Source organism: Phoenix dactylifera, chromosome 11, assembly GCF_051530095.1.
Source record: "Phoenix dactylifera cultivar Ajwa chromosome 11, Ajwa_hap1_PhDact_Kaust_v1.1, whole genome shotgun sequence".
Taxonomy (NCBI): Eukaryota; Viridiplantae; Streptophyta; class Magnoliopsida; order Arecales; family Arecaceae; genus Phoenix; species Phoenix dactylifera.
In genome coordinates this window covers 21,982,183-21,989,826 of record NC_143200.1, presented here as the reverse complement: position 1 = coordinate 21,989,826, position 7,644 = coordinate 21,982,183, and positions in this window count along the sequence as shown.

Genomic DNA, 7,644 nt, shown 5'->3' with positions numbered 1-7,644 from the left:
GATTTGGGTCGGTACGGGACCGAACCGGAACGGATCCGAATCGATCGGGTCTATTGTAGTCAAGTCGGTCCTGTCCAAATTTTAGAATTTCGAACAGGGTTAGGTACCGGGGCCCAACGGGCTCGGCCCGGTTATTAGCGAAACAGGGCGGCATCTTGCAAGGACCCAAAAATTATTTCTTACCTATCGTCACGGTAAACCAGGGCTTAACGATTGATGAACGACTAATTATCTATTGGAGGCCTATGAATACTTTTTTAGCAACTAATTATCTATTTTGGAGACCTATGAATATTTTTTTTCTTGCCAATTGCTTATGCCAACAATAGCATATATATATATATATATATATATATATATATATATATAGTAGCTAGTTTCCCGAGTTATCAAGATACAATTTCTCTATCTCCATGCAAGGAATTATCAATAAGCATGTATTTGGCCTGAGAACGATTTGTTAACAGTCATTAATTGGATACCTCCCTGTTCTCCAATGGATCCTTCAAGATGTTCTTCAGTGTGCTGCATCCGTTGATTTTTTTTTCACTATTTCTTATGCCTTTAAGGAATGCAGTCGAGCAGCAGATGGGTTGGCAAGGGTAGCTAGGAAATGTTTTTTTTTTTTTTTTTAGTTACAACGATAGCTTGCACTACTCTAGTTTGAGTATAACCAGCAGAATCCAGAAACAATAAATGACAAAGTAATGGTGGGGATACCCCTTGGTGTGTCTAGAGGACCTCGCCAAAATGCTATGCAGCAAAGGTAATGACAGCTTTGTTCGCCTCACGATATGCATGCCTGAAATGTTTTTTTTTTTTTTTTGTTACAACAGTTGCTTACACTAATCTAGCTTGAGTATGGCCAACAGAATCCAGAGACAAGAAATAATAAAGCAAAGAAGGGAATACCCCTTAGTATGTCCAAAGGACCTCGCCGAAATGCTGCGCAGCAAAGGTGACGACTCAGTCCCGCAGCCCCGTTCGTTTCACAGTATGCATGTACTGCCTGAAATTTTTTTTTTATTACAACAGTTGCTTACACTACTTTAGCTTGAGTACGACCAGCAGAATCCAAAGACAAAAAATAACAAAGCAAGGGAGGGAATATCCTTTGGTGTGTCCAAAGGACCTCATCGAAATACTGCGCAGCAAAGAAACCAACCCAATTTGCAGCCCTATTCGTCTCACGATATGGATGTACTGGCTGACATGGCTAGAGTTCAGTTTTTTCATTTGCGAATTTAGTTTTTCTACATTTCTGCTTTGTTGAGGCACTTCGGCCCCTCTATGTACCAAAAAATAAAAGATACTTTCTTTTACAAATAAGACATCTCAACAAAAAAAAACCCCGACAACATCTGCTTCATGAGTATCGTGAGTCGAGAATATAATGATAATTTAATTAAGACCCACTGAAGCACCGGGCGATAACATATAATAATAATTCCATGTGAAGCGTGCAGCTTAGAAAGCTCTAAGTAATTTATCTTCAACAAAGGTCTCATAAATAATTTTTCCCAAACGAGGAACTTTGTTTATAAGCAACTCAGGGACTCGATTTACTTCCAACTTGCAAGCAATTCACTTCCTTCTCATATAACACACAATGCTTAAGCAACTTGCAGCAACCCAACGGCTTGATACGTGGGAAGAATAGTGCAGATAAAGATTTGTAGACTGCTTTCATGGTTTGAGGTAAGATAATAATAGTATAACTAGTGGAATTTTCAATGAAATTTTATTTGAAGACAAATATACATGTGAAGGGATATGACTAATTTTCGTGCACTTTTATGCTCTCATCTATGTTTTTGTTTGCCTATTACTTCATTAGCTTGCTTTTATGCAAGCTTGTTCAAATATCTAAGAAAGATAAATTTCTGCTTGAAATTCATCAAGGCGTTTTTAATTAACTCATAAATCCATTGCCACACCGTACTCAAGTATGATAGTTGGTACTTCAGCTTGGTCCAAGAGTTGTAACTCTTCTATCATGGTGGAGCCTTGAGCTAAAGCCTGCGTGATGAACTACTTGTGAGCTGGATTTTTAGGAGCAAAAATATCGCAATCAATTTCCCAATATCAGTGGACAATGGTTGCATGTAATTCCAATACAGTAAGAGGCCAATGATAGATCGATAGCCAGGTGCCTGGGCTGTGGCAATTCTGAACTATAAGATCTGTCAAGTGATTCCGGTTTCCATCCCCTCTTTTCTCACCTTTCTTTCTTTCTTTCTTTCTTCAGCAGAAGTTTCAGAAAGTTGTTATTTCACTAGAAACAGAGAACCATTATCATTCAGGGGATATGTAGTCTTGGCTGTCTTTATTTTAGTCTACTTTGGCATTGATAGGTCCGAGTTAGCCAAGATCAAGTTAAAAACTTGACCAACTTGAACTAAAAGGAGGTTTCTCCATGCGCAGAGCTATGAGAATGGTTCAATCAAAAAATTAGGAGGTATGAAAGATCAAGTTTCCAGTAATATATTGACAATGTTATGATAGTGACTCAATTTGGTGGCAAAGACCTTGCACCTTGATACCATGCAATTCAAGGAAAAAAATCTTTATGACGGCTGGAAATTGCTCAACATGATCATACACAAAGCTAAGAATTGGCTATGCATTTTCAAGTGGATTCATGCATGGGTGTTTTCGTTCTTCGGTAATCATCCACTACACGGATCTCAAAGTGATTTTAGCTCTATCATTCATCTATCATCATAGATCTCAAAGCGAGCAGCTGATGATCGAGACGATGGATTCGCCTGAAGAAGAAAAGATACACCCCCTCGCTATGGTTCATGTTTCCTGGTGCATTCTTTCCTATGTACATACATATGTAATATATTATTAGAGACATCCATGTAATGTATGGTCAAAACATTCTATAGAAATTAAGCATGGCAGAAGTTCTGCAATAAGTTAAAATGACATGGACAAGCCACGTTCAACATACGTGTCCAAATGACTCTCTCTCACACACAAATATTTAGAAAGGCACATCAACTAGCATGTCAGTAGCCATACGTTCCCAAGCACTTTGAGTCACCATTAAAGAACTAACTTGATAGATATGCTCATAATATTAAACGAACGAATAATGGCATCCTTTCTATATACCCAATCTTATATTATGCATACACGCGCGTAACAACTATTAGAAACAATAAATCAATGAAAATAACCTAACCAAAGAAGCTACCTTGAATCCCCCCCCAATCTTATGTTATGTATACACGTAACAGCTATTAGAAACAATAAATCAATAAAAATAAACTAGTCCAAGAAGCTACCTTGAAGCCCTCCCCCCTCTTTCTTTTCGAAAGGAACAAAAAGACTTAAAGAAACTTGCAGGACTTATCACTAATCACATAGTTGTGTAATTAAACTAGCTAGGGAAGACGACCAACACCATCTTCTAATGCCCAGCTCCAGGGCTTGGCCCGGAGTCTTTCAGCGCCCCGACAGGGAAGTACTTTGCGAACCCATGCCCTGCGCCTCCATTACTGGGGCCTGCATGCTTGGTCGCTCCCAGAAGCAAGTCTCTCACCAAGTCATCGACTCCCCCGGCCGCACCGTCTTGCTCCAATACCTTAAGAGGTCTTGCTTGAGCCACAAGGACGAGACCCCCCACCAGGAGAAGGAACAGAAGAGGCAGCACCTTGAGCTTCGTAGCCATGGCAAGAGAATCTGTTGAAGCTTGTTAGGTGATCAAGAAGTTTTTAGCAAGAGAGAGATGGATATGGAACTAGCTAGTGTCATTCCGGTTTATATAAGTCCTGAGGCGAGGGGTATAAGTTTGAACGGGGGGAGCTTAAGAGCGTCAATTCAAACACGTGGTTTAGCACTGGTCAGCGAAGGAAACGTCGCGGTTGTTGCGTGGGAGAAAGCAGGGGGAGACGGATGGTGGTTAGGAGAACGTGAACCAGTGAGACGAAAGCCACCCGTTAAGCTGTGCATGGAAGCTGGGTGGAAAAATGGTGCTCTGGGCGTGGAAAGTTTGACCGAGGGTATATTGAATTGAAAATAAGAGGGTGGAAAGTTGAAGAATTTCTTGCATGGGTTTCAGACGGCGACTGCATCAAGGAATTCAGAGATCATTACGTTTTGACAGGATTTATGTGGAACTGACTGAGGTTTTTGGCCGTTATGGACTTAAGACTCGAGGTTTATGGATGCGTCTACGGAATGGAAGGGAGCTACGACTAGGATTCTGCTATATATGTAGCATTTGGTCATGTTTAATTCAGAGAGAGCTAGACGTAGGGGAAAGAGGATGACTTCAGCTGTTTTGAATGCTTCAAAAGTTTCAACGCCTTACAGTGGCATGTAGGGTCCTGAGAGGTGAGCAAGAAACGCCCCTCATAAGTCCAGGTGTGGTCTAAATGGGAACATGGTGTGGCTTACCCCTTGACATGCACGACTAATGGCACGCAAGCAAAGAAAGAGGGGGACAGAGAAGTGCACAATTTCTAATGCATGAGTCCCTGTTGGCTCGCTTGGTCATCATGCACTTGTACGATTTTTACTGTATTCGCCAGCTTTCCAAAGGCACCGCTCGTTTTTCAGGATATCATGGATCACATCGTTGAATTCACAGAGCCATAAGCAAGAAACTTCACATTGCCGGATGCTAACGGTCTCCTGTCATTAAAGATCGCACGCCTCCATATAATTTAATGCAAATCAAATTTTTATTCTCTAGTCATTCATAAAGGCACACCAGCCAAGTTAGCCAAAACCACCCATTGCTGGAAACTTTGTTATATGTACAATTGTTTGTACAATACATATTTTATATCACAATTCAGAAGTTTATGTAAAAAAAATTAGCGAAAAAATATTATTTAAATTTTGTAATTTTGTATAAATATTTAAGATCTACTCAACTTGATCTTCAATTATTAGGTGAGTCTCTACTGAGGGAACAATGTACAGTGCCAGAATAAGGAGGAAAAGAGGACGTGAGGTTTACTGCTTAATGCTTGAGATGGAGAAATTCTCTCTCTAAGTTAATGGGTTACTTTGACTTACGAGCGTGATTTTGGAGTCTAGTGTTGGAATCTTACGCGCGTGAAGTACTTTTTTTTTTTTTTTTTTTTTTTTGCTAATAAAAAGGGGCAGGGGGAGGAATGGACAAGCCCAACCCCGCGTAGCAGCCGCCACTGGGCCTCCGCCCCGCCAGGAGAATGTTCGATGCGGGCAGAAATGGCCGTGTGTTGGGCACCCCGACCGGTTTTACTCATACCCTCCCCACCCATGGGCCCGGCTCAGCTACCTCTCTGGGCTCTGGCTCGAGTCCCAAGTATGAGTACGTCACACCCGGCACCACCCCGGCTACTAGCGGTTCAAGAGCGGTCCTATACCTCAAGTCCAAGCAGTGGCCAAAGTAGTGAGCTTCGGTCCACAATTTAATCGTCGCCGCAGCGATTCGAACTTGGGACCTTAAGGTTAGAATTTCTGCCCAGTACCACTAGGCTACCACCTTGGTGGCCGCGTGAAGTACTTGAACGGAATGAATGGTCGGTTGTAAAGTCTGACAGGGTGTGGAAAGCGAAGGCCAGGGGGTCAGAAAGCGGGTCCTTTTTTCCATATATGTATAGAGAGGGACGAAAGTGGGTCTTTTAAAAGATTATCTGAAGGAGATGCGAGCATTTTACGGACTATTTGGTTCTAAGATGCTTCCTCCTAATTAAGAATGTCATGATGCAGGTGTTTGACTGCCTAGAGCTGGACCAGATTCAATTAATTAAGCTGCACTATAAAGCCCTTTGGCTGCATCTAGGATGCAGTAAAAAATGACCATATCTCGAGTTACAGGCTCTAGATACAGCCTTATAGGCCAACCATCATCTCCCTTTCTCTCCGATAATAATATGATAACAATATATTAGTATGATTATAATAAATTTTTTTTATCAAAATAATATCGTAATTCTTGTTACGATAGTTCTTATATGATAAATTAATAATTATCATAATATCATATAGTAATATGAAGATATACAAAATATTAATTATATTACACTAATATGATAATAATTATTATAATATACTCATTATGAATATTACTTAATTGTTAGTTTAAAATTATATTATGATTATATAAATTGATGCTGTATTATATACTAATTGTATTATGTATAACATAATATACTATGTTATATTATATGATGTTAAAGTATATTATATTATACTTAATGAAATATATATTAGTATTAGTTATGACATCAACACAAAACTATGTTAGCATTGTGGTTGAAGTTGGGAGAGCGAGAGAGATCACGTATTCTCCTATCCCTTCGTCTATATTTGATCCATGGAACTACAAGAGAACCATTTTGAGCCATTCCGAACTGCCACCAACTGCTCTTGGTTGTCATTAAAATGAATTACCAGTAACTGCTTCGTTTGGTGTTGGCTTCATGATGTGTTAGTCAAATTGCCATGTCATCTCAAATGTGTACGTTGCCGTTAATGTACTAGAAAATTTGTCTTTAAATGATAATCATACTTATAGTGTTACATGTTAGATGATAATTATTATTAATAATATATTGATATTAATTTGATAATAGCATTACGATTCTATTATAATTATAAAAATAATATGATACTCATTACACTAAAATAGAAAAAGTAACCAGTTTGTAGTTTCTAAGAAACAGCATTATCAAATCATTTGTAAGGTTATTATATCCCTTTCAGCATCATACAAGCAAATGGTTATAGTGTCTGGGTTTTCAATTGCAAACGACCAAAGAGAAACAATTTTTGCAATTGTAATTTCAATTACAGCATTTCTAATTACAGCTTGTATTTCAGGTAATTGAATTGCAGTCACCATATCATTTATATTTGTGTTGCCTCTAAAGACCATGTCTAAAGACTTTTCGTGTTTTCTGTATGCACCATCAAGACTGAAGGTGGTGGAGCTCACACGAATATTCCAAGCATACCATAGTTAATTTTTTAAAGTAAATTATAATTTTTTAAAAATTAAAATAAATTATATTTACATCCAATAATTTGAAAAATCTACACTTATCCTTTAAAATTTATTTTTATCCAACACTTTAATCTATAAAAATATTACTCAAACCATTAAGCTTAAATGAGACCCAAATACCACATCAGAAAAAATTTCAAAAATAACCAAAATAACTTTAAGCGATATAATAGCTGCCCAAGGACATAAGAAAATATATACATCCTCTCTCACCTCAAAGATAATTTCAACTTTTTATATAAAATAAACAATTTTACTAATACCATTAATTTAATTAGGTGTAAATATAGATTTTACAAATTACTAAGTGTAAGTGTAATAAATGTTAACTTTAGAAAGATTTTTATATAATATATATATATATATGTATATATAAACCAAACATGTTTGGGTTCTTGTTGCATCAGAATGCATTTTTTTCTTTTTCCTTTCCCCTTTCCCCTTTCCATTGTTCATGTGTTTGGAGCATCAGAAATGCTTTTGATGCCTTCTGGAAAGCCCAAGGAATTGGGCTGGACTAAGATGCTATACCTATTACCGGACAGAAGCAGAGTTGAAAAGCATGCGGGAAGACAGTAAATAGCATGACGTCTACATTTATTAGTTAAATCAAAACCTTTTCTTGATAGAGT